The 27,160-nt window shown below is 39.6% G+C and overlaps 1 protein-coding gene and 1 pseudogene across 4 annotated transcripts in view; one reads left to right on the plus strand and one right to left on the minus strand.

The window, feature by feature from the left end:
- SSH2 (slingshot protein phosphatase 2) overlaps window positions 1-27,160 on the plus strand; it is a 305,334-nt gene that overhangs the window by 50,058 nt on the left and 228,116 nt on the right. The gene's annotated exons all lie outside the window — the stretch shown is intronic.
- LOC101150942 (large ribosomal subunit protein uL6-like) lies at window positions 24,801-25,375 on the minus strand (annotated as a pseudogene).

Below are 27,160 nucleotides of genomic sequence, written 5' to 3' on the forward strand. Positions count from 1 at the left end.
ACACAGATACTACTCTGTATCTTTTAGATTTCCTTATACCTATGAAAGATGTTATTCAGAATTCAATATGTTCATTTAAGTTTGATATAAATATTTTTCTGAAAAGAAAGAATTGAGCCATAAATGAATTGTTGTGGGATATGCTGTTTGGTCCTTTGGGCTCAAGGCTTAATATTAATAAGACTCCTGAACTGAGCCAGGAATCCCCAGGTCTAGCCCTAATTGGCTTTGTAACCATGAGCAAATTCATTTATCTTTGCATCCTTATAAAATGTCCTACACAAAAAATGTTATTTTTATGAAAGTATTACTCAAATATGAGGTAGTGTTCTTAGGGAGAAGAAAAAACCTTTGCCTTTGAGAATTGGGATGGAAGGGAAGTAACTTTCTTAATTAAATTCAGCCTGTACTATTAGAGAAGGCAGCACAGTGCAAAGCAAGAGTCAGAACTCATTTGCTTACCAAAGCCAGGAGGGAAGCATGAATATATGAAATGGGCCTATATAAGACTTAGGGAATTGTTGGAGTCTCTGTGTATCTCTCTTGTCTAAAAATCAGATTAATTAAAAATAAATACCATGAAAGTTATACAGAACAGTTCTACAGGGAGGATTCTTCTTGTGAGCTTCCAGTTTTCAACCTCTGGTTTAAAGAAAAAAATGGGCCTGGTGTGGTGGCTTGTGCCTGTAATCCCAGCACTTTGGGAGGCCGAGGCAGTTGGATTGCTGGAGTGTAAGAGTTCGAGACCAGCCTAGGCAACATAGTTTGAGACCAGCCTAGGCAACATATTTTGTCTCTACAAAAAATAGAAAAAATTAGCTGGTCATGGTGGTACGTGCCTGTAGTCCTAGCTACACGGCAGACTGAGGTGAATCATTTGAGCCCGGTGGGGCTCGAGCCTGCAGTGAGCTGTGATTGTGTCACTGCACTTTATCCTCTATACTGTTCAGCAGAGTGCCAAACATGTAGTAGGCACTCAAGGATGTTTGATGGCCAGCTAGCTAGATGGATAATGGATGGATGGATGGATAATCGAATGAATGACTAGAAGGCTGTTCATCCTAGCAGCGTGTGTATACCGTATATTGAGTTGTCTTTGCAATTGGTTTGCTCTTTTTTTTATTTGAGTCTCATGAGCAAAATATAACAATAAATTTTTGAAAACATCTTTTATGTTTTTAACATTCTAGTCTCTTACATCTTTAGGTGTCAAAATTTAGTATGCCCAACATTAAATTTGTGGCATTGCTTTCACCAGCTTAATTTTCATGAGCTTTGGCTGGGATTTGGAAACACTGCATCTTGTTTTGATGATTTTCTGATTGGCTGGAAGCCTCAAATGGATGTCACATGCTGTTAGAGCAGACTTTGCAAAGAAAAAGACAGTTGATCTTCTTTGTTTCAGGTGGTCTGTTCCCTCAGGTTAGGTTTTGTTTGATTTGGGGAGTATTTATTAATTTTAGGGATGAGTTGCATTTTCTTTCTAATATCCATTTGTTCACAAAAACACCTAGTAGGTATTCAGTTCATATTGGAATGAATGAGAAAATGAGCAGCACATCAATTGTAACAAATGTACCACTTTGGTTGGAGATGTTGATAATGGGGGAGGCTATATGCATGTGTGGAGGCAGGGGATATATAGGAAATCTGTCTACCTTCTGTTCAATTTTGCTGTGAACCTAAAAGCGCTCTAAAAAATAAAGTTTATTAAAAAAAAAAAAAAAACAGCAGAAAGCACTGTTCCTGAGAAGTGGAAACAGCATGAGCCTCTGAATAAGAAAAACCTATTTGAATACTGATTCTACCTCTCACAATTATCACTCACCTTGGATAGATAACATGGCTGAGTCCGTGTATATCCATAATATGGAAATGATAATACTTAAACTATATTACAGATTTTCAATATTCTTAGTTTAAATATAGGTCAACATTCTGATTTTTTTGTTGGGAAAATATGGTCATCATATTTCAGCTCTTGGACTTTTTACCATGGAATTTTAAAACCATATACTTCTGGACACATTTTAAAAAGTAAAATGTACAGACATGAGATGTGAGGGGAAATCATGTAATTTAGCCACCAATTTGTGCAGTTTGTATAATTATGACAAATAACACAATGCTGTATTTGTTAAGTTTTCCTGTGATTGACTTCAGAATATCAATGAATCTTAAACCAGACTTTTTCTGTTATTCACTTGTTGCTTTGAGCTTGTTTCTCTGCCTATCCATTTCTTATATAGCTCAGAAAATTAAACAATTGAGATCTTGAGTTTCATATTATACCATTAATTTGCTTATTACAATCATAGCGTAGTATATTTAGTAGGACATAGCTGGATTTTCTTTTATTTGCATATGCCTTATGGTAATACTATTACTAGTAACTCATTATTTAATATGGAATATCTACTGTAGTGGAAATCTAGAAGAAATATGAGTGCTGAATAAGGTAGTAAGGGAGATTTGTAGTCTATACTTATTTGATCTTTGTTTCCATCTATTTCTCCAATTGTTTTTTTAAAATCTTCATCCATTGATTTATTTATTCTAAACATATATTTTGAGCATCAACTATGTGTCACACACTATGCTAGGCAATAAGTATGCATTGATGAATAAACCATGCATAATTCCCTCATGAAGCTTGCTTTATCTGTAGCAGTAGACGCAATTTTGCTCCTGTTACCCAGGCTGGAGTGCAATGGCGCAATCTCAGCTTACTGCAACTTCTGCCTCCCAGGTGCAAGCGATTCTCCTGCCTCAGCCTCCCGAGTAGCTAGGATTACAGGCGTGCGCCACCACGCCTGGCTAATTTTGTATTTTTAATAGAGATGGGGTTTCTCCATGTTGGTCAGGCTAGTCTCGAACTCCTGAACTCAGGTGATCCGCCCTCCTTGGCCTCTCAAAGTGCTGGAATTACAGGCATGAGCCACCGTGCCCGGCCTCTTTGTCCTTTTAAAATGTACAGTTATTATTGACTGTAGTCACCCTGTTGTGCTATCTTCGAGACAGGGTCTTGCTGTGTCACCTAGGCTGGAGTGCAGTGGCATGATCTTGGCTCACTGCAGCCTTGACCTCCTGGACTCAGGCAATCCTCCCACCTCAGCCTCCGAAGTAGCTGGGACTACAGGCACAAGCCACCATGCCTGGCTAATTTTTTAATTTTTTTTGTAGAGACAGGGTCTTAATATGTTGCCCAGGCTGGTCTTAAACTCCTGGGCTCAAGCAGTCTGCCAAATTCCCAAAGTGCTGGGATTACAGATGTGAACCATCCTGCTCAGCCAAATACTAGGTCTTATTCATTCTATTTTTTTTTTTTGGTACCCATTAACCATCCCTACCTCCCCTTCACCCCTCTACTACTCTTCTCAGCCTCTGTTAACCATCCTTCTCTATCTCCATGAGTTCAATTGTTTTGATTTTTAGATCCATAAATAAATGAGAATACAAGATGTTTGTCTTTCTGTGCCTGGCTTATTTCACTTAAAGTAATGACCTCCAGTTTCATCCATGTTGTTGCAAATGACAGGATCTCATTTTTTAAATGACTGAATAGTACTCCATTGTATATAAGGGCCACATTTTCTTTATCCATTCATCTGTTGGTAGACACTTAGGTTGCTTCCAGATCTTGGCTATTGTAGACAGTGCCGCAACTAACATAGGAGTACAGATACCTCTGTGATATACTGATTTCTTTTCTTTGGGGTATATACTGAGCAGTGGGATTGCTGGATCATATGGTAGCTCTATTTTTAGTTTTTTGAGAAACCTCCAAACTGTTCTCCATAGTGGTTGTATTAATTTACATTCCGATCAACAGTTTACAAGGGTTCCCTTTTTTCCACATCCTCACCAGCATTCATTATTGTCTGTCTTTTGGATAAAAGCCATTTTATCTGGGATGAGATGATATCTCATTGTAGTTTTGATTTGCATTTCTCTGATACTCAGTGACGTTGAGTACCTTTTCATATGCCTGTTTGCCATTTGTATGTCTTCTTTTGAGAAATGTCTATTCAATTCTTTTGCCCATTTTTTAATTGGATTATTAGATTTTTTTTCCTATAGAGTTGTTTGGAGCTCCTCATGTGTTCTGGTTATTAATCCCTCGTCAGATGGGTAGTTTGCATATATTTTCTTCCATTTTGTGGGTTGTCTCTTCACTTTGTTGATTGTTTTCTTTGCTGTGCAAAAGCTTTTTGCCTTGATGTGATCCCATTTGTCCATTTTTGCTTAGGTTGCCTGTGCATGTGGGGTATTACTCAAGAAATCTTTGCCCAGTTCAATGTCCTGGAGAGTTCTCCCGATGTTTTCTTGTAGTGGTTTCATAGTTTGAGGTCTTAGATTCAATTCTTTAATCCATTTATGTTTGATTTTTTATGTGGTGAGAGATAGAGGTCTAGTTTTATTCTTCTGCATATGGATATTCAGTTTTTCAGCACACTTTTTGAAGAGACTATCTTTTCCCCAATGTATGTTCTTGAGGTTTAACTCACAGGCAACCTAAGCAAAAATGGACAAATGGGATCACATCAAGGTAAAAAGCTTTTGCACAGCAAAGAAAGCAATCAACAAAGTGAAGAGACAACCCACAAAATGGAAGAAAATATATGCAAACTACCCATCTGACGAGGGATTAATAACCAGAACACATGAGGAGCTCCAAACAACTCTATAGGAAAAAAAATCTAATAATCCAATTTTGTTCTTGACACCTTTCCCAAAAATGAGTTCACTATAGATGTGTGGATTTCTTTCTGGATTCTCTATTCTGTTCCATTGGTCTATGTGTCTATTTTCATGACAGTAGCATGCTGTTTTGGTTACTATTCCTTTGTAGTATAATTTGAAGTCAGGTAATATGATTCCTCCTTTTTTTTTTTTTTACCTTAGGATAGCTTTGGCTATTCTGGGTCTTTTATGGTTCTGTATAAATTTTAGGGTTTTTCCTATTTCTGTGAATGTCACTGGTATTTTGATAGAAATTACATTGAATGTGTAGATTGCTTTGTGTATGTACTGTGAACATTTTCACAATATTGATTCTTCCAATCCATGAACATGGAATATCTTTCCTTTTTTTTTTTTTTTTTGGTGTCCTCTTCAATTTTTTTCATCAGTGGTTTATAGTTTTCATTATAAGCATGTGTACAAATTCGTAATTACAAATTATGATAATTCTATGACTGAAATAACTAGGGGGCAGTACATAGATTAAATGTTAGGCAAGGCCTTCATGATGGAGTTATACCGAGTGAGGTTTGAAGAATAAGTAGGAGCCAGGCATGGGGTAAAAGGAAAAGAGTCATTTAAACAAAAGGCATATTCAAAGCCCCAAGGTGGGAAAGAGTTTGGCATGTTTGAGGAGGTTGAAGGGAGGGCAATGTGGCTGGATCATAATGTAGTGGGGCTGAATGAGGAAACTATGGAGAAGTAGATAAGGATGAAATCATGTGAGGCTTTACAGACTGTAGTAATAAGTTTTGATTTTTTTCCCCAAGAACTATGGGAATACAACTGAAAGGTTTTCAACATGGGAGTGACCATGTTTGTGCTTTCAAAAGATGGCTTTGGATGCTGTGTGGAGAAGAGACTATAGGAGATAAGGATGGAAAGAAGGAGGCCAGTAGGGAGGCAATTGCAGATAAGAGGTGATACTCAAGAGGAGATGACAAGAGTTAGATAAACTTAAGACATATTTTGGATATAGAACCTACAGGGCTTACTGATAAGCTGAACAGGAGGCTTGAGGCAAAGGGTCAAGGATCACTCTAGATTTCTGATTAGAGAAACTGAGGTGTATGTTTGCATTGTTTTCTGAGATAAGGAATACTAGTCCTGGGCAGGCTTATGGGGAGAGAATGGAAGTTGAAGTGGGGAGTATAGTTCTAACATGATAAGTTTCAGATGACTGTGAGACTGTCATTGGAGATGACACATAGTTGAATATATGAGTTCAGAGTTTAGAGACAGTGATATACAGACAGTCTCCAGCTTACCATGGTTTGACTCAATGATTGTATGACTTATGATTTTTTTGACTTTATCAGAACTGAGCCTTGTAAGTTGAGGAGCATCTGTACATTTGGGATTCACCGGCAAATAGTTGATATTTAAAGTCCTGGTACTAATGGGATCACTTGGGGGAAAGTTATAGAGAGAGAAAAGAGCGCTCAGGACCAGCCCAATCTTTTGAAAATCTGCAGCATTATAATTAACTTAATTTTCTGACTGATTTAGATGTTATCTGACAATCACAGAGAATTCTGCATCTCCATGTTCTTTTCACAGCTCATAAAGGCAATTTAATTATTTATTTGTAAATAATTAAAGTATTAATCTGTTCTCATGCTGCTATAAGGTCATACCCAAGACTAGGTAATTTATAAAGAGGTTTAATCAACTCACAATTCAGCATGGCTGGGGAGGCCTCAGGAAATTTACAATCATGGTGGAAGGCAAAGGGGAAGCAAGGCACCTTCTTTACAAGATGACAGGAAGGAGAAGTACCAAGCAAAATGGGGAAGAGCCCCTTATAAAACCATCAGATCTCATGAGAACTCACTCGCTATCATGAGAACAGCATGCAGGAAACTGCCCCCATGATTCAATTAAGTCCACCTGGTCTCTCCCTTATCGGGGTTATAGGGAGTACAATTCAAGATGAGATTTGGGTGGGGACTCATATCAAAGCCTAACCATATCAAAATATTTATTTATAAAACCAAATTTATTTTGTAAGTTAAATGTGTTAACCTGAAACCCACCCACCCCCTCCCCATTTTTTTCAGACAGAGTGTTGCTCTGTCACCCAGGCTGGAGTGCAGTGGCACAATCGGCTTACTGCAACCTCCACCTCCCAGGCTCAAGCGATCCTCCCACCTTGGCCTCCTGAGTAGCTGGGACTGCAGGCACGCACCACCATACTCAGCTAATTTTTGTATTTTCTGTAGAGATGGGGTTTTGCCATGTTGCCCAGGCTAGTCTCAAACTCCTGAGCTTATCCGATCCACCCACCTCAGCCTCCCGAAGTGCTGGGATTACAGGCATGAGCTGCTGCGCCCAGCCTGAAAACCCCTTTTAATAAAATATCTTTCTTTAGCCTATTAATAAACTTTTCTGGAAACCAAACATTATTTTGAACACTTCCCTCTCAAGGGAAAATAAATGTAGAAGGTGGAGGAAACTCGACAAAATATCTAATTTGCCAAGAACTTTCCCTAGAAGCTTGTTTAAGTAAGTCAGTCAGTCACTGATAGCAATTTCTGTTCTTGTCTATAACCTCTTCTAAAAACAGAATGGAAAATGGAAGGAAACTTTCCCTTGGATGGGGATTTCCAAGTAATTTAAATTTGCTCTATTCAGGCCCTATGTCCTATATCAATAGTAAAAGTTGATTGATGTTTGCCTTGGTAGGTGATAATGCTACAGCTCAACCTTTCTTCTGGATTTATGGCTTTGTTTTTTATATTTCTTGTCTCCATAGGTTTGTTCCATGTGTTTCTTTGGAATTTTTTTTTTTTTTTTTAAACATAGTCTGCCTCTGTCTCCCAAGCTGGAGTGCAGCAGGGCGAGCTCAGGTCATTGCAGCCTCCACCTCCCGGGTTCAAGTGATTCTCCTGCCTCAGCCTCCCAAGCAGCTGGGATTACAGGCATGCACCACCATGCCCGGCTAGTTTTTGTATTTTTGGTAGAGATGGGGTTTCGCCATGTTGGCTAGACTGGTCTCGAACTCCTGACCTCAGGTGATCCACCTGCCTCAGCCTCCCAAAGTGCTGGGATTACAGGTGTGAGCCACTGCGCCCGGCCTCTTTGGAGATTTTTGAGCTAGATGTACATCTTAAAGATTTTTTGTTTTAAAAGTCATATTAAAACCAATCCTACCCAATTCCATTTCTCTTGGCTTTTTAGGTAACCCGTAAGTAACTGTGGATATTTTGTTTTGCTTGCAGGTTGGCTTGCTTGCCTTGTTAACTCCATAGCTCTAAAACTCACCAAAGTTAATTTTAAAAATTATTCTTTCTAACATGAAGCACTTCAGAGTTCTATTACTTTCACCTTACTGTACCAAAAAATACTTTTTTTTTTTTGAGACCAAGTTTCACTCTGTTGCCAAGGCTGGAGTGCAGTGGTGTGATCTCGGCTCACTGCAGTCTTTGCCTCCCGGGTTCAAGTGATTCTCATGCCTCAGCCTCCTGAGTAGCTGGGATTATAGGCACGCGGCACCACGCCCAGCTAATGTTTGTGTTTTTAGTAGAGATGGGGTTTCACCATGCTGTCCAGGCTGGTCTCGAACTCTTGGACTCAAGCTATCCACCTGCCTCGCCTCCCAAAGTGCTGGAATTACAGGCGTGAGCCACCCCACCCGGCCCCCAAAATACTTTTTACACTACCAGGAATATCCACCTATAAGCCCTCCTCTTGTACTCCATATCACCTTGTTACGAGACCGCTAGCTCCTCTGCCTTTTTTTTATTTTTATTTTTTATTTTTGTAGAGATGGGGGTCTTGCTGTGTTGCTAAGGCAGGTCTCAAACTCCTGGCCTGAAGCTGTCTTCCCGCCTTAGCCTCCCAAAGTGCTGGGATTATAGGCGTAAGCCACCATGCCAGGACTTCTCTGCCTTCTTTAGTTATTGTTCCTATACCCACTTAACCTTTTGTAAATATCATTATTCTCTTTTGGGAGGGAGGGAGATTTCTTTCTTTGTTAAGGTAGTCTCTAGGAATAGGGATATACACTCTTTTTAATATTACTATTTTGATTCTTGAATGGGAGCCAAGAGTTCATGTTGATGTTATACTGTGCTGTTATGGCCACTGAGTAATATTAATAGTAGTCACCAATTCCATGGGATTCTAAAACAAATTGAAAGCTGTAAACTCTCCATTTTCAAGAATTAGAGCTGGAGTTAGTTTAAAAACAAACATGTGCATAATACAAAAGAAACAATTTAACCCTTTAATAACTTTGAAAACAAAGAGCAATCATAATGTCTAATAGACAACTGCTTTCCACCAGTGTTTTTCCATTTAACAAAATCAATCAGGCTTATTAAAGGATTTGGCTGAAATAAGAGTTCCCTATGTTGTATTAAGGACAGTAACTCATTTCAGTGTTCTACAATGTAATTATTCATCTGTTGTTGAACATTTGAGCTGATATATGTAATATAAGAAAAAAATAGGGAATATTTTTTGTATAAATATTTATACACCTCTCTATTTCTTTAAATTCTGTAATCGACTAATAGGTCATGAACATCTTTAAGATTTTTGACACAATGTCATATTACTTCAGAAAAATTTTACTATTTTACACTCCCAGCCATTAGTATGTGAGAGTTCCTCTTTCACTTTTCCCAGGTTTGGAAACATTTATAATCTCTTATCTTTGCCAGTCTGAAAGATGAAAGTGGAGCTTGTTTTATTTTGCATTTTTTATTAATTAAGTAGGTCATGTTTATTTTTATGATTTATTTTCTTATTTATTTTAAAAAATCAAATGAATCAGAAAGCACTAATATAAATACAACAGTATATCTTTATTCCACACTGACATGAAAAAGAATTGCCTACAAATGGCTGCAAGAGAGTATATTTTCAAATCTTGTTGTCTTGAGAGATTAGATGTAAACTTACAATTCTGCTATGAATATCTCAAGCTCTAAACAGTATTCAGTAGGATGTTAACATTCTGAGTCCAATGTTCCAGAACATAAATTTGCCAGTTCTCTGAAAACACTGGAACACAAATGGAAAATTCAATAGCCCTACTTCAGTGACTTCCTTACAATCCACCAATGGGCAAAATGCAGGCAAGACTGCCAGCTGCTCTGTATCTGCAAACATTTGTGCAGAACTAATTTTAAGAGCAGATGTTGGAAATAAAGAAAAAAAAAAAAACAATTGCAGCCTCCCCTCTGAGAAAGTTAGACCTATCCCGTGACTTCTCAGATGCCCCATAACCCTGTTAGCCAGAGTTTCATTCCAAAAATACCATATTTTGCTTCCTTACTTTCTCATGTGAAAAGTTTTAGAAATGCTTAAGGGAATAAAACAACTTCAAAAAGTCTTAGTACTGCTTCAGTTAGCCCTGTATGATGTTGTCATATATAGAAGAGTCTTTGTCTGCAATTAGAGTTTACTCATGAAAGATTCCATTCTGACCTTTGGGGTGTGCAGACTTCAATTGTATCATATCCATCTAAAAGAAAGCCTGTTTGTTTTGTATTGAGGTAGAAATTACAGATTATGAAGAGAAAAACTCTAAGAGAAAACTCTTATTTTTATCAAATAGACAATGAAGGCATGGTAGTTCAGTAGAAATTTGCTAAATCAGTGTCTGAATGATTTCATGTACAGATTTTAGATTTATGGTATCAGTATTCCAGATCTCCAAACAAGTTCACACAGACCCCAGTAGATGCCTGTGTGACACTTGTCAGTATCCTCACTCACATGTCAGAGTTTAATCAAATCTGGTTTTTCCTGGGACTTGCTTACTGCTAAAAGGCTAAGGACGTTCTTTTGTTATTATTCGATTTTAAAATTTATTTTTTGTTTAATTTTTTAAACTAGGTAATACATTTACAAAGTTCAAAAGTCAAAACCTCATAAAGCGTATATAATGAAGTCATCCTCTACTTTCGTACCCTGGCCATCCAGTTCTCCTCTTCACAAACAATATTAATAGTTTTCTTTGTCTCTTTGGAGCAGCACTATGCATAGACATGCAAGCATACACACACACAGTCTTCTCTTTTACACTAATGGTGACATACTATATACAATATTGCATATTTTGCTTTTGTTTTTACCTATTCTGCCTTAGAAATATTTCCATATTAGTACATCAAAAACTTCCTTGTTTTTATTTATTTCAGATAATATTCCATTATATAGATATACCATAATGTATTTAACCAGTCTCCAGGATATCGTTATTATAATAAATGCTGCAATGAGTAACATTGGGAAAATGTCATTTAACATAATTATAATCAATTCCTAGAAATAGAATTGCGGGTGCAAAGGGAATAGTTTTATTTTTAATAGACATAAAGCTAGGATGGGACCCAAGGTCCTATCCTAAAACCAAACCTGAAAAAAAAAATAGTACCGACCAATATCCCATGCAAGAAGTCCATGCCTAAGCTCCAGGTTTTTTTCTAGGATCAGGCCAATGACTATCATAAACATCTATGCTTTAGTATCTATTCCTACTGCCTGTGAGGAGAGTTCTGATTTCAACTGGGCCTGCACTCTGTGCAGAGATCAACACAGACTGATTTCTGCAGGCGACCTTCCTGCACTTCATATGGTTTATGAGAAAAAGCCGTTGTCAAAAGCAGCTTATTCTTTCCTGCAATTTTCTTTTCAGAGGAACTCTTTTCTTTGGCAATAATCAGGGGGTCTTATTCACAAGGGTCTCTGCTAATCTCTTGCCCTGGGCAGGGTAATTCTTCCCTATGACTTGGCAGTTCCCCGATCTTTCATTTCTTCCTTGATGCTCTCCTATTTTGGGTCTCTAGTCTCTTGCTTTTGTTAGTTAGGGCTAAATTCTTGTCCTGAATCTTCCCTTTGGCCTAAAGCTTAGAGACCCAAGGTGTTTCTCTTTGGCCTCCATAAAGACACAAAGCATCCTAGGCAAGGGACACTACAAGGGGACAGCCTTGTGGCTATCTCTGAAGCCCTACCTCAAACTTGAGCTTCGGCTCACCAGCAAGCTGCTCTTTAAGGTATGGTTGGCTTGGATTTCAGGCAACCAACACTCTTGATTGTAGGAGGCATTCCTTGATTACTGAAGTCCCTAGATTACTAAGATCCTCCTTTAGCTTTTGGGAGTTTCTCACCCCAGTGGTTCTCATGACACCTCCCAATTATGGTTTAGTAGGTAAGACCCCTTGTATTGACCATCTCTCTAGAATCTCTGTCCGTTGAAGCAATTTCTGAATTCATCTCCAAAATCCTTTTCCTAAGATGGAAACTAGTTTAGAGAAATGTTCATTTCTTTGAGAAACATCTCTTTTTAGACACTCTCACTCCTCTGTTCTCTGACTCTGGGGCATTGCTATTTTATGGCTAGAATCTTTTGAAACACTTCTACTCTTATCCCTTTACTTATTTCCTGACATTGCTCAACCTGTAATCAGCTCTGAGCTACCTCTATTAGCATTCTATAAAGTCCCACTTTTCTAGGTTATTTTCCGTGATGCTGGATGAGAGGGACTGAAAAGTCTGCCAATTTTTCTCCCCATCCACGGGAACGGGGAGGATTCTGCAGGCCCATGACCAATATTCGACAGGGCTTCTTCCAAGAATTTCCTGGTGGGAACTAAATTTTTTTTTTTTTGAGATGGAGTCTTGCTCTGTCGCCCAGCCTGGAGTGCAGTGGCACGATCTCAGCTCACTGCAACCTCTGCCTCCTGGGTTCAAGCAATTCTGCCTCAGCCTCCCGAGTGGCTGGGACTACAGGCACAAGCTGCCACGCCCAGCTAATTTTTTGTATTTTAGTAGAGATGGGGTTTCACCTTGTTGCCCAGGCTCATCTCGAACTCCTGAGTTCAGGCAATCCGCCCGCCTCGGCCTCCCAAACTGCTAGGATTACAGGCATGAGACACCGCACCCAGCAGGGAACTGAATTTTATGTGAGCACCTTGTCTTCTGCCTCCATGAGGGTTCCCCCAAGGCGCTTGGCAACCTCCCTATGGTGTTGGCTACTGAACTGTGGGTGACCGAGAAGAAAGGCAGACTAGGACAAAATGTGTAATTGGGCTTCTCTCATCTTTAACAATTTTATGGATTCAAGGATCTTGAGGGGTAGGTACTACCTCTGCTGTACCCAAAATTAACTGAGTTTTTAGTACATGTCAAGGGTTTAGATCAGGGAAGAAGAGCCCTAGAGAGTTATTCAGGTGATATTCTTCTCAGAGAGTTTTAATCATTGGTATAACTGTTTCTCCAAAGAATAGGGAATGAATCTCTTTGAAAGATTATACCTGAGGTTTACAAGCTTTCACTTAGCTCCTTCTAGGCAGCTTCTCTCATCATAGTGCACTTAATCAATTAGAATACAAAATGACCTTGTTACAGTGTGAGGACATCTTGTGGTCAGAATGCTATATAGGAAATTAATTGCAAATACAAGACCATCACTCACTTTACCCCCAGTTCAGCCTGGTAGTTCTTAATTTTAGGTATCTCTAGCCTTCCTTGATATCGATCTAGGTTCCTCTTCTAATACTAGAGCTAAATCTTTCAGTTCTCTTATTTATTAAAGAAGGAATAGAGCTCTTTACTTGCGAGGAAATAGGCTCTTTTCACAATCATCTGACACCTAACTTGGTAGTCTCAAAATTCTAAGTAACAGCGATCTTTCTGCACTTGTCTTTCTTTCCTGGCATACATCCCCAGACAAATGTTCAAGGGATGCTTTTCCCTCCTTTCTTAGTGTCTTCTTTTCTTCAGATGCCTTTCTGAAGTTCCTTAGTTTCTCTAAAATATCTGCCTTTTGCTGTTCAAACCTTCATTCTGTAAGGAAATAACAGAACTCCACCTCTTTGCGCACATACGGTGATCATATTACCTGATACACACGTTAGCATCTCTAAAACCTAATTTACTTTCATAGTCCAGGTCCCAAATCAAGCTACACAGATTTTTTTTGTTAAGTTTTTTTGTGGCAGGGGCTGGGGGAAGTTGATGGTTGTATTTAAACCACAGATAGCTCTCATATATTGGTCTGAGGAGGGAAATAAATAACTAGAATGCTACAGTTTTAAAGACTGTAAAACTAATATGTAAGGTGATTTACAAGTGAATGGAGGTCAAAAGAATTGCATGCTTTCAGCACACACAGAGTTAACCTTGCAGTATCTCCTTGTTTTGCCAGCCTGCTGTTACCTCATGAAGTTAACAGGACTGATCTTTTAAAAACTCCTACACAGGGCTGGATATGTTGGCTTATGCCTGTAATCCCAGCACTTTGGGAGGGAGCAGGAAGATCACTTGAGCCGAGGAGTTTGAAATCAGCCTGGGCAACAGGGAGACCCCATTTCTACCAAAAAAAAAAAAAAATCAAAAAATTAGCTGGGCATGGTGGCACATGGCCTGTAGTTTCAGCTACTCAGGAGACTGAGATGGAAGGATCGTGTGAGCCCTGGTGATGGAGTTTGAAGTGAGCCGATATGGCACTACTGCACTCCAGCCTGGGCAACAGAGCGAGACCCTGTCTCTAAAAATAAAAATAAAATAAATAAAACTCCTACACAGAACAGGAGGGAAATCAGCAGCTAACTTAATAGCAGAAGCCTAACCCAAAATGGAAAATAATAGAATATTTGGTTTGCCTAAGGAGAGAAACCAGCCTCTCTATGAATTTCCATTTCAATTCTCCTCGGCCATTTAATTAGCAACTAGACACATAACTCCAAGAGCTTCTCTTTTGTGCCCTGATATTCTAGGTCTAGAAGTTCTGAGATGCTGTTGCCATTTTTTTCTCATTGTTCTTTTCATGGGTTTTCAGACAGGAGTGAACATCTACCACTGGCTCCTTGGCTTTTCCCTGTCTGTATAAACTTGTTTATTAACTTGTTGTTTTTTGTGGATGATTACTTCTCAGAATCTGTCATAGTACCTAACTTAGTGTGCATTTTGCACTATATAGGTGTTGATCAAATACAAGTAGCAGCCCTCTATGTAAACCGAATAACCTGTACATATGAATGACTGCTTTTGCATCTCACTGGAGATAACCCCACTTTGCTTTTGGTAGTTTTACTATCAGTTGCTAGTTTAGGAATCCAAGCATTAGTTAGGAATGTTTCTGTGAGAAAACATAATTCAATATCTACACATAAATTTCTAAATGATCTTTGTACTGCTTGTTTCCAGTTAATTGATTTTTCTAAACTGGTTTCAAATTCTTCCAGCATATAGTCTCCTTTGCTCCCTTATTTCTTTTCTTTCTTTTTTTTTTTTTTTGAGACGGAGTTTCACTCTGCCACCCAGGCTGGAATACAGTGGCACGATCTAGGCTCACTGAAGCCTCCGCCTCCTGGTTTCAAGCGATTCTCCTGCCTCAGCCTCCTGAGTAGCTGGGACTGCAAGGCACCCACCATCATGCCTGGCTAACTTTTTGTATTTTTAGTGGAGACAGGGTTTCACTATGTTGACCAGGCTGGTCTCGAACTCCTGACCTCAGGTAATCCGCCCGCCTCAGCCTCCCAAAGTGCTGAGATAACAGGCGTGAGCCTCCATGCCCAGCCTGCTCCCTCATTTCTGATATTTGTAAATTTATTGTTCTTCATCTTCTGGTAGTCTTTAGAAGACACTAATTTTTAATTAATCACAATTAGACTTTGTTTCAGGTCCCATTGCTATTTTCTCTGCAGCTTCAACTATTTCTGTCTTTTATAGGTTAAATTATGAAACCAAACCCCATTTGGGTTCAGTGAAATCTGTGATAGGAATTAAGGTCAGCAAAGTCTTCTTCCCCTTCAAGGAATGATTTTTTAGAGTATTTCTGATTTATTCTTGGTATCCATGATTCTTCCTTAAACTAGGGTTAGAAGTTCCTTAGAGCCCTGACAAATGATACAGTGCATTTTTACTCTCAGCAAATTATCTGCCAGGAAGAGGTTGAATCCCAAGTCCTCCCTCTTTATTTTATAGACTGGATAGGAAACTGGGTTGTAAAGCTTTCCTGCTGGGGATCTCTAATTTCCAAATTGAGTTTAAACTGCTGATTCTCTTTCTTCCCTCCAAGCTCTGATGTTAAAATAAATGTTATCTCTCCACACAGCTGCAGTGATTTAATTGTTGTGCTGTATCAATCTTAAGTTGCAGAAATTACTTTACACTTCTTTTAATTGTAGACTTACATTTTAGAATATTAAGTCTGTTTTTGTATCTGAGTCAAATATGTATAATAGAGAAGACATTTATCTCTTATTTCAATTTGGTTGTAGAGAAACTGTTTCTTCAGTGCCTGGAGAAGTCATTGGAATTTGGAAACCCACTGCTTAACTGTTTTCATAGGAGTGATATGATTCCATCATTCTAGTTTTAATGCAGTGATTTAAGTGCTATATACAGAAGCAAATACTTTGGACCAGTGGCTCTGAAACTTTAATTTATATCTGAATTACCTGGAGGGCTTGTGAAAAACACATTTCTGGGCACTACACCAGATTTTTATTTGGTAGATCAGGGGTGGGGCCCAAGAATTTGCATTTCTAGCAAGTTGTCAGGTGATTCTGCTGGTCTGGAGACCACACTGAGAATCACTGCTTAGAGGATTTTTTTCTCTCATTTCAGAAACATGCCCTTTTAGGGAAGCTGATTATATTAGAAAAAGGGAAGGGAAAAAATTCAAAAACAAAAAACAAACAAAACTACCTCAAGGAGATGACAGCGTTGTTTCTTTTTTTTTTTTTAAGTAAATATTCAGATTATCTCTGTGTGAGGCTGTGAATTTGCAACTACAAGTAATGTGGTATTTGTATGGGATCTGAGATGTGATCAAGTGAACATTCAAAGAATGATAAGCAAAATCTTTAAATCTTATCACCGTTAGTTGCAATAGAAGACTTAGAAAGACAAGGAGAGATATTGTGAAAAAGTATGAGTATATCTATAAGAGAACTGAATTAAAATCTCTACTCTACCACTTAGACTTCATTTATATGAATTTGGAGTGTGTAACCTTACTGGGTTCTTTTAGTATTTTTTTAATCTATCTATCTATCTATCTATCTATCTATCTATCTATCTATCTATCTATTTATTTATTTATTGAGATGGAGTTTTGCTCTTGTTGCCCAGGCTGGAGTGCAATGGCGCAATCTCGGCTCACTGCAACCTCTGCCTCCTGGGTTCAAGCAATTCTCCTGCCTCAGCCTCCTGAGTAGCTGGGATTACAGGCGCCTGCCATCACGCCCAGCTAATTTTTTGTATTTTTAATAGAGATGGGGTTTCATCATGGTGGCCAGGCTGGTCTTGAACTCCTGACCTCAGGTGATCCACCCACCTCGGCCTCCCAAAGTGCAGGGGTTACAGGCGTGAGCCACCGCGCCCAGCCTAGTATTGAATGAGATAAGAAATCTGAAATGCTTTACCTATGGTAGCTGTCCATCAAAGTTACTTTCATAGAAGCTGGCCTCCTCAGTTGCTTTTGTACACTCAGGAATCTTTTCAAAGTTTAAGGGTGATAAATTTTATCCAAAGTAATTACTCGTAAAATAATTGGATCCCAACAATTACACCCCTGTGCATCTGTAGAAGTGCAGACATAGAAGATGTGGGACTTATTCTCCAAGCACACAAAATCTACTTATAGATTTAGGATTCTTTCTTTTGAAAGTACCAGAATACCATATTAAAAGTGAGATAATGTTTAAGATGAGAAGGCCAGGAGCAAGGCAATTATAGACTTGATACAGTGATTAATGCAGTTGTCAAGGTTCTGAGTTCTGTCTGTCTGCTCTACCATCTTTAACTTGCTTCCTTTTGTCCTTGGGCCTCTCTTTTTGAGGTCACAAAATGGCTGTCACAGCTCTAGATATCAAATCTGCATAACTGCATCCAAAGGCATAGAAAGGGCAGTTTGTTTTCTCAAATCTCCTTTGTCATGGTGGAAAACTTTTCCCACAAGCCACAGCAGACTTGTCCTCAAGCCTTGAAGACCAGTATTAAGATGTATGACTGTTCTGGGCTTCAGGGAGGCTAAGCTGAAAAGGCAGATACTTGGCATTGTCAGCCTGAGTACTGGGACTGGTAGGTAAAAGAGGTTAGAGATGACTGTTGGGTAGACAACAGAAACAGAAGCCACAGGGAGACAAGGCTATGCACAGATTAGAGAACAGTTCTGGGCAATTTATCGTTAGGCTGAATTGTGTGCTCTAGGCCAGGAGTTGGCAATCTTTTTTTGTTGTTGTTGTTAAGGACCAGTTAGTAAATATTTCAGGCCTCCCCTAAAGATGCCAAAAGCCACATATGGTCTCTTTTGCACATTCTTTGTCCTTTTTTTAAAAAAACAAACAAACAATCCTTTTTAAAATGCAAAAGCCATTCTTAGCTTGCTGGCTGTATAAAAACAGACCATGGGCCACATTTGGCCCACAGGCTATAGTTTGCCAACCCCTGCCTACATAAGGAAGGTTCAGAAGGGATCTCCTACTTCAGTGGGACTGAAGTCATCATTTTGAAGCCTCCTGAAATTCTGGGATTTGACTGGTGCTTTGAAGGATGGGTGAGATTTGGACTGAGAGATGTGTTCCTTCTAAAGGGAACAGTGAGAGGAGAAACAAGCCTATGATGCTTACCATAACACAGTTGTGTGTTACGTGCAATGAGTGAAGAGCAGCAATACCTTTGCAAATGAAATAGGCTAATTGCAGGCCAGAGTTAGGGAGTAATGTGGCATGAGTATCTTGACTCTCTTAGCCACCGACAGGCCAAGCTGCTAAGAGGCTCTGAGAAATGAAGATGCTCTTTTGGCTTAAAGCTTCCATGTTGATCTGGAGCCCAAGGGAGGCAGTGTTTCATGTAACAATTGGCTCTTCCAGTAGGAGCTGTTGCTACTATTACTATTAAGGAACAAATATCATGTGTTCAGGGGAGTGAAGACTGTTGGTCTCTTAATTATACCTACATACAAAGATTATAACTTATCTTCAAGTTGTGTTATTTTTATAGCAACAAGGAAGAATTGCAACAACTAATACTAAGTCACTTATTCATTGAACATTTATTGAATGTTTACTGTGTGCCAGGCCCTGGCAATACAAGTTGAGAAGCTCATAGTCCAGAGGGGGATAAAGAACCTGTATAGCAATAATTACAGTAGTGAGTTAAGAGTTAGAAAATGTGTGCACAAGGAACTGTGGATGCCTGGAAGAAGGAACCAGTCAATTTATCCTGATTTAAATTTTCAAATTGACTCAGTTAAATTCAGTAACCACAGATTGTATCCCTAATACTAGACAATTTGCAAATCTGTACCATTTATCACGAAAAAAGCCTATGTAAAATACTATGAGTGGATTAAATCCAAATCATCACCTCCAGAAAAAGCTATTTCAAACATTCTGTGGCTGATATTAAGTTTTTGCGATCCTCTTTATGTGCAAAGTATATAACTATAGTGTTGTATTTCCCATTGTACTTAATTAATTTTTTGCTTCCCAGTTTATTGGTGTAAACAGTGGATTCTAGAAAACAATTGTTTCCCCCCAGTAAAGCCTTCAAAGACGAAGATTATGGGCCAGGCACAGTGGCTCATGCCTGTAGCACTTTGGGAGGCCCAGGTGGGCGGATCATGAGGTCAGGAGTTCAAGACCAGCCTGGCTAACATAGTGAAACCTCGTCTCTACTAAAAATACAAAGCCGAGCATGGTGGCGGGCGCCTGTAGTCCCAGCTACTTGGGAGGCTAAGGCAGGAGAATCTCTTGAACTCGGCAGTGGAAGGTTGCAGTGAGCCGAGATCGCACCACTGCATTCTAGCCTGGACAGCACAGCAAGACTGTCTCAAGAAAAAAAAAAAAAAAAAGAAGATTATGGTGGTGGGCAGAATAATGGCCCCCAGTAGAGTCCTCATTCTAATCAGCTGTGAACCTGTAAATATGTTATCTTAACATAGTAAACGAGGAATTAAGGTTGCTGATCATATATAACTTTAAAATAGGAAGATTACCCTGGATTATCGGGGCAGGATGCAACATAATCAGTCACAAAGGCTGTTAAAGTAGAAGAGGGACACCCAAAACTGTAAAAACCCTGGAAGACAACCTAGGCAGTACCATTCTGGACATAGGAACAGGCAAAGATTTTATGACACAGATGCCAAAAGCAATTGCAAAGAAGTAAAAGTTGACTCTAATTAAACTAAAGAGCTTCTGCACAGCAAAAGAAACTATCAACAGAGTGAACAGACAACCTGTAGAATGGGAGAAAATGTTTACAAACTATGCATCTGACAGAGGTCTGATATCCAGCATCTATAAGGAACTTAAACAAATATACAAAAAAAAACAAAAAACAAAAAACTCCATTTAAAAGTGGGCCAAAGGGCCGGACACGGTGGCTCACACCTGTAATCCCCGCACTTTGGGAGGCTGAGGTGGGAGGATCACTTGAGGTCAGGAGTTCAAGAGTGGCCTGGCCAACATGGTGAAACCTGTCTCTACTAAAAATACAAAAATTAGCCGGGCGTCATGGCACACGCCTGTAATCCCAGCTACTTGGGAGGCTGAAGCACGAGAATTGCTTGAACCTGGGAGGTGTATGTTGCAGTGAACTGAGATCATGCCACTGCACTCTAGCCTGGGGGACAGAGCGAGACTCTGTCTCAAAAAAAAAAAGAAAAAAAGTGGGCAAAGGAGACTGAGCACAGTAGCTCATGCCTGTAATCCCAGCACTTTGGGAGGCCGAGGCAGGTGGATCACTTGAGGTCAGGAGTTCGTGACTAGCCTGGCCAACATGGCGAAACCTTGTCCATACTAAAAATACAAAAATTAGCTGGGCATGGTGGGACGCTCCTGTAATCGCGGTGGCTGAAGCAAGAGAATTGCTTGAACCCAGGATGCAGAGGTTGCAATGAGCTGAGATTGCACCACTGTACTCCATCCTGGGTGATACAGTGAGACTCTGTCTCAAAAAAAAAAAAAAAAAAAAAAAAGTGGGCAAAGGACATGAAGAGACGCTTTTCAAAAGAAGAAGTACATGTTGCCAGCAATCATATGAAAAAAAAGCTCAACATCACTGATCATTAGAGAAATGCAAATCAAAACCATAGTGAGATACCATCTCACAGCAGTCAGAATGGCTATTATTAAAAGTCAAAAAATAACAAGTGCTGAGGAGATTGTGGAGAAAATGGAATGCTTATACACTGTTAGTGGGAGTGTAAATTAGTTCAACCATTGTGGAAAGCAGCGTGGCAATTCCTCAAAGAGCTGAAAACAGAATTACCGCCGGCATGCTGACTCACGCCTATAATCCCAGCACTTTGAGAGGCCAAGGCTGGTGGATCACCTGAGGTCAGGAGTTCAAAACCAGCCTGGTCAACATGGTGAAACCCTATCTCTACTAAAAATACAAAAAATTAGCTGGGCTTGGTGGTGGGTACCTGTAATCCCAGCTACTCAGGAGGTTGAGGCAGGAGAATCGCTTGAACTCGGGAGGTGGAGGTTGCAGTGAGCCAAGGTCGTACCATTGCACTCCAGCCTGGAAAACAAGAGCAAAACTCCATCTCAAAAAAACAAAAGCAAAAAAACAGAGCTACCATTCGACCCAACAATCCCCTTACTGGGTATATACCCAAAGGAATATAAATCATTCCATCATAATGACACATGCATGTATATGTTCATTGCAGCCCTATTTACAACAGCAAAGACATGGAATCAACCTAAATGCCCATCGATGATAGACTGGATAAAGAAAATGTGGTACATATACACTATGAAATACTATGCAGCCATAAAAAAGAACAAGATTATGTCCTTTGCAGGAACATGGATGGAGCTGGATGCTGTTACCCTTAGCAAACTAACATAGGAACAGAAAACCAAATACCACATGTTCTTATAAGTGGGAGCTAAATGATGAGAACACATGGACACATAGAGGGGAACACAGACACCAGGGCCTACCAGAGAGTGGAGGGTGCAAAGAAGGAGGGGATCAGGAAAAATAACTAATGAGTCCTAGGTTTAATACCTGGATGATGAAATAATCTATAAAGCAAACCCCTGTGACATGAGTTTATTCATATAACAAACCTGCATATATACCCAGGAACTTAAAAGTTAAAAAAAGAAAAAGAAAAAAAAGTGGAAGAGGAACCCAGGAAAGGAGGTCAGATTGATGCGTTAAGAGAACTCAACCCACCTTTACCGATATTGAAGATAGAGGAAGGGGGCCATGAGCCAAAGAATGCAGATAGCCACTAGATGCTAGAAAAGGCAAAGAAATTGATTCTCCTAAAAATAGTTAGGGCTACCATAACAAGTATAAGCCATTTAAACAGACTGATCGCTTAAATAACAAATATTTATTTTCTCATAGTTTTGGAGGCTGAAAGTCAAAGATCAATGTGTTGGCAAGGGTTGATTTCTTCTGAGGCTGACCTTCTTGGCCTGTAGAAGGCTGTCCTCTCCCTCTGTTTTCACGTGGTCTTTCCTCTGGGTGTATCTGTGTCCTAATCTCTTCTCTTTTTCTATTTTATTTATTTATTTATTTTTTGAGACAGGGTCTTGCTCTGCCATCTAGGCTAAAATGCAGTGGTGTGATCATAGCTCACTGTAAACTTGAACTGCTGGGCTCAAGCAATCCTTCTGCCTCAGCCTCCCGAGTAGCTAGGGCTACAGGCATGCCCAGCTATTTTGTTTTTATTTTTTTTGTAGAGATGGCATCTTGCTATGTTGCTCAGGCTGGTCTCGATCTCCTGGCCTCAAGTGATTCTCTTGCCTTGGCCTCTCAAAGTGCTGGGATTATAGGCATGAGCCACTACATGTGGCCCTAATCTCCTTTCATGAGAATATGAGTCATATTGGATTAGGGCCCACCTATATTGGATTAGGGCCCACCCATATTGGAACCACCCCTAGGTTACTAAACCTCATTTTAACTTGATTACTCTTTAAAGGCTCCGTCTCCAAATACAACCACATTCTGAGGTACTGGAGATTGAAACTTAAACATATGAATTTTAGGGGACACAATTTAGCCTGTAACATTCCCCTAGATCCTACAGAAGGAACACAGGTCTGCCAACTGTTTGATTTTAGGACTCCTTGCCTCTAGACTGTAAAATAATAAATGTATGTTGTTTAAGCCATCAATTTTGTGGTAATTTGTTATAGCATATTAGAAAATGAGTTTAATTGTAAGTAACTTGAATCTATTAGTAGGAGGCTGATTAACTGAATCATGGGACATCTCTGCAATGAAATGTTTGCAGCAATCAGAAACAATGAAATGAATGTCTTAATAGACGAATGGATAAACAAAATGCCATATGTGTGCAATAGAATATTATTCAGACTTAGGAAGGAAATTCTGACACATGCTACGACAGGCATGTATCTTGAGGACCTTATGCTAAGTAAGATAACTCAGTCAAAGACAAACACTGTATGATTCCACTTACATGAATTATCTAGACGAGTCAAAACTCATAGAAACAAAGTGAGTGGTAGTTGCTAAGGGTTGGAATAGGGGGAAATGAAGAGTTGTTTGATGGATATAGATTCAGTTCTTTGAGATGAAAAAGCTTTAGAGATTGACTATACAACAGTGTGAATATACTGAACTGTACAGTTAACAATAGTTAAGATGGGGCCAGGTGTGATGGCTTATGCCAACACTTTGGGAGGCCAAGGCAGGAGGATCGTTTGAGCCCAGGAGTTTGCAGCCTTCCTGGGAAACATAGTGAGACCCCATCTCTACAGAAAAATTTTAAAAATTACCTGGGTGTGGTAATTTTTAGTCCCAGCAACTAGGGAGGCTGAGATGGGAGGATCACTTGAGCCTGAGAGGTCCAGGCTTCAGTGAGCCATGATCATGCCACTGTACTTCAGCCTGGGTAACAGCAAGACTCTGTCTCAAAAAAATCAGTTAAGATGGTTGATATGGTTTGACTGTGTCCCCACCCAAATCTCATCTTGAATTCCCACGTGTTGTAGAAGGGAAACGCTGGTGGGAGGTAACTGAATCATGGGGCAAGTCTTTCCCGTGCTGTTCTCATGATAGTGAATAAGTCTCCTGAGATCTGATGGTTTTAAAGAGAGGAGTTCCCCTGCACAAGCTCTCTCTCTTTACCTGCTGCCATCCATGTAAGATGTGACTTGCTCTTCCTTGCCTTCTGCCATGATTGTGAGACTTCCCCAGCCATGTGGAACTGTAAGCCCAATTAAACCTCTTTCTTTGTAAATTGCCCAGTTTCGGGTATGTCTTTGTCAGCAGCGTGAAAACAGACTAATACAGTAAATTGGTACCAGTAGAATGCTGAAATGAGTTAAGACTTTGGGGGACTCTTGGGAAGGCATGATTGGTTTTGAAATGTGAGGACATGAGATTTGGGAGGGGCCAGGGGTGGAATGATATGGTTTGGCTGCATCCCCACCCAAATCTTGAATTCCGACATGTTGTGGGAGGGACCTGGTAGGAGGTAATTGAATCATGGGTAAATTTTATGTTATGTTATTTTTTATGTTATGTAGTTTTTAAAAAATAGTGAAACAAAGATACTAAGTTTAAAAGGCAAGGGCAGAAAAATAGGTGCAGTGTGCTTTCATTTGTGTATTTTGGAGAAAGAACATCTACACACACAATGCTTGTATGTACACAGAATAATCCTGAAAGGATTCCTTGGGAACTGGCATAGTGATTACTTCTAGGAATGGGGTTGTGGTAGGTGGGAGGACAGGGATGGAGGAAGACTTAAAAATACTCTTTGACACCTTCTTAGTTGTTTACCACATATATGTGTTACATACTAAAATAATTGTTTTTGGGGGTTTTGTTTGTTTGTTTTTGTTTTTTGAGACAGAGTCTCACTCTGTTGCCCAAGCTGGAGTGCAGTGGTGGGATCACGGCTCACTGCAGCCTCAACCTCCTGGGCTCAAATGGTCCTCTCGCCTCAGCCTCTTGCGTAGCTGAGATTACAGGCATGCATCACCAAGCCCAGCTGTAATAGAGGTCTTTTAATGCATCATTAAAATATCACAAACAGGTCTTAGCAACCATACAGTATCTTGTTGCTGTAGCTGGACAACTCTTAGATCTTATTCATCAGCCTGCTAAACTGTTCCTTTTTCAGTGACATACAGATCATCTGAAAGTTTTCTGTTATCTTTGTTTTTAACTGTTGTGGATTGCTAAATCAAAGCAGTTGAATTTGAAACAAACTCAATGTCATTTCCTTCAAGGATTAATACATTTTTCTGGACTTAAGATAACTGAATAAGCAACACCTGGCCTTATCTAAACCATCCAGATGTATTTTTCACCCAAGAAATTTTGGATTTCATCAAGAGACCCATGCTCCTGGATAACTAAGTTGATGGGGAAAGGAGCATGCACAGACCTCATCTTGTAATGGAAGCCCAGTGTCAACACCCTTGATCATGTTCTGTACATGATTACAAATAGTGCAAGCAGTAGCCACTTCCTTTCTATTTCCCAATCATTTGTCAACCTAGCGCCTCTTCTTTTCCAAGGAGAATGCATCCTACATTGATGTAATTGAAGTCCCTCCCTAACTTCCTCTGGGGCTCTTCAAAATAACTGTGCATCCTTTCAGAGTGATGTCTGCATTTTCTGGAATGTCAATAGTCTGATTGCCAAGAATGGTCTTCATTCTCTCAGTAGATACAGGAAAGAATTGAAATAATTGTTTTTAAATGTATAATTTGAGCAAAGACTTTAGAGAATTTCCTTAGTTGGATCAGACACAGACTATGAAATTGCTTTGTCAATGCAATTATACCTAAGTGCCAGGGTATGTCTTGGCCTTTAAAGGATTAAAAGCTCTTACTCCCAAAGTTGCTGAGCTTTGGGGTATAAATATATTTTATTGTTTGATGTCTGATAGTATATTTTTCTTTTTATTTTTTGAGGCATGATCTCACTTTATTGTGCAGGCGGGAGTGCAGTGGCGTGATCTCGGCTCACTGCAGCCTCAACTTCCTGAGCTCAGGCGATCTTCCGACCTCAGCCCCCTGAGTAGATGGGACTACAGGTGCACGCCACCACGCCCAGCTAATTTTTTGTATTTTTAGTAGAGAACAGGGTTTTGCCAATGTTGCCCAGGCTGGTCTGAAACTCCTGGGCTCCAGTGATCTGCCTGCCTCAGCCTCCCAAATTGTTGGGATTACAGGCATGGGCCACCACGCCCAGCCTATGTCTAATAGTACATTTTCAGAGTCACTAGTTTCTTTAAGTACACCTGCAATGTATTCACTTAGAACCACAAAAAAAGATATATATAAAAAAAAGGAGAGGATGAAAGATGGAGGAAAAAAGGAAAGAGGAAAGAAATAGTAAATGTTCTCTGCCTCTTAAAACCATATAATCTATAACAAGAATAGGGTAAAAGAGACTTAACAGTAACAACAGGGCAACAGGTTTTGACTCTTGTGGGATTTATTCGTTTTTTGTTTGTTTGTTTGTTTTTTAGATGGAGTCTTGCTCTGTCTCCCAGGCTGGAGTGCAGTGGCGCAATCTCGGCTCACTGCAACCTCTGCCTCCTGGGTTCAAGTGATTCCCCTGCCTCAGCCTCCCAAGTAGCTGGGATTACAGGCATCTGCCACCACACCCAGCTAATTTTGTATTTTTAGTAGAGATGGGGTTTTGCCATGTTGGCCAGGCTGGTCTCGAACTCCTGACCTCAGGTGATCCACCCACCTCGGCCTCCCAAAGTGCTGGGATTACAGGTGTGAGCCACCATGCCCGGCCTCTTGTGGGATTATTTCTTAAGACTTCTGCTTGTAAATTGTTGGGTAACTGCACAAGTTAGATTTTAACACCCTTGAAAACCTCCTTCTTAGTACATGAATTCTTGCATCATACAGTCCATATAAAAATTGCAACATTTTATTACTATAATTGTTCCTTAGAAGCTGTTCTGGATTGAAACTTCTTGTTATGGTGCAGATGTTTTTCTTACCAACAATCTTAACCCCTGTTTTTCTCCACACAATACTTAGCTAAAGGGACATGTTTCCCCAAGTCATATCTTATCTTTGTAGTTTTTGCATCCCCATAAAAAGCAAAAAACTGTTTTTGTAACCTGTTCAGTTACCTTTCCCTTTTTGTTTGATGTTTTACCTTAGCTACTAATAATTCAGCACCCAGAAAAGTGCTTAATACGCAGTAGGGGTACAATAAATGGCAATGAATGACTCATTGTGAGCTCAGTTGCTTCCAGGTTATGTACGGAATATGATTTTGTCTTTAAGAATGAAAAGCACTTAAGACTTGATATAAGCAAAATTTCCCTTGAAGACAAAAGTTTCTTTGAAAGAAAATTTTAACCCAAATGTATAAGCCTTTTACATCTAGGAAGGAGATTAATATTATTATAGTAATATTTATTATTATTATTAGAAGCAGCAGTAATAGTGGCAACATCAGAAGCTAAGTT

Source organism: Gorilla gorilla, chromosome 4 (assembly GCF_029281585.2).
Source record: "Gorilla gorilla gorilla isolate KB3781 chromosome 4, NHGRI_mGorGor1-v2.1_pri, whole genome shotgun sequence".
NCBI lineage: Eukaryota > Metazoa > Chordata > Mammalia > Primates > Hominidae > Gorilla > Gorilla gorilla.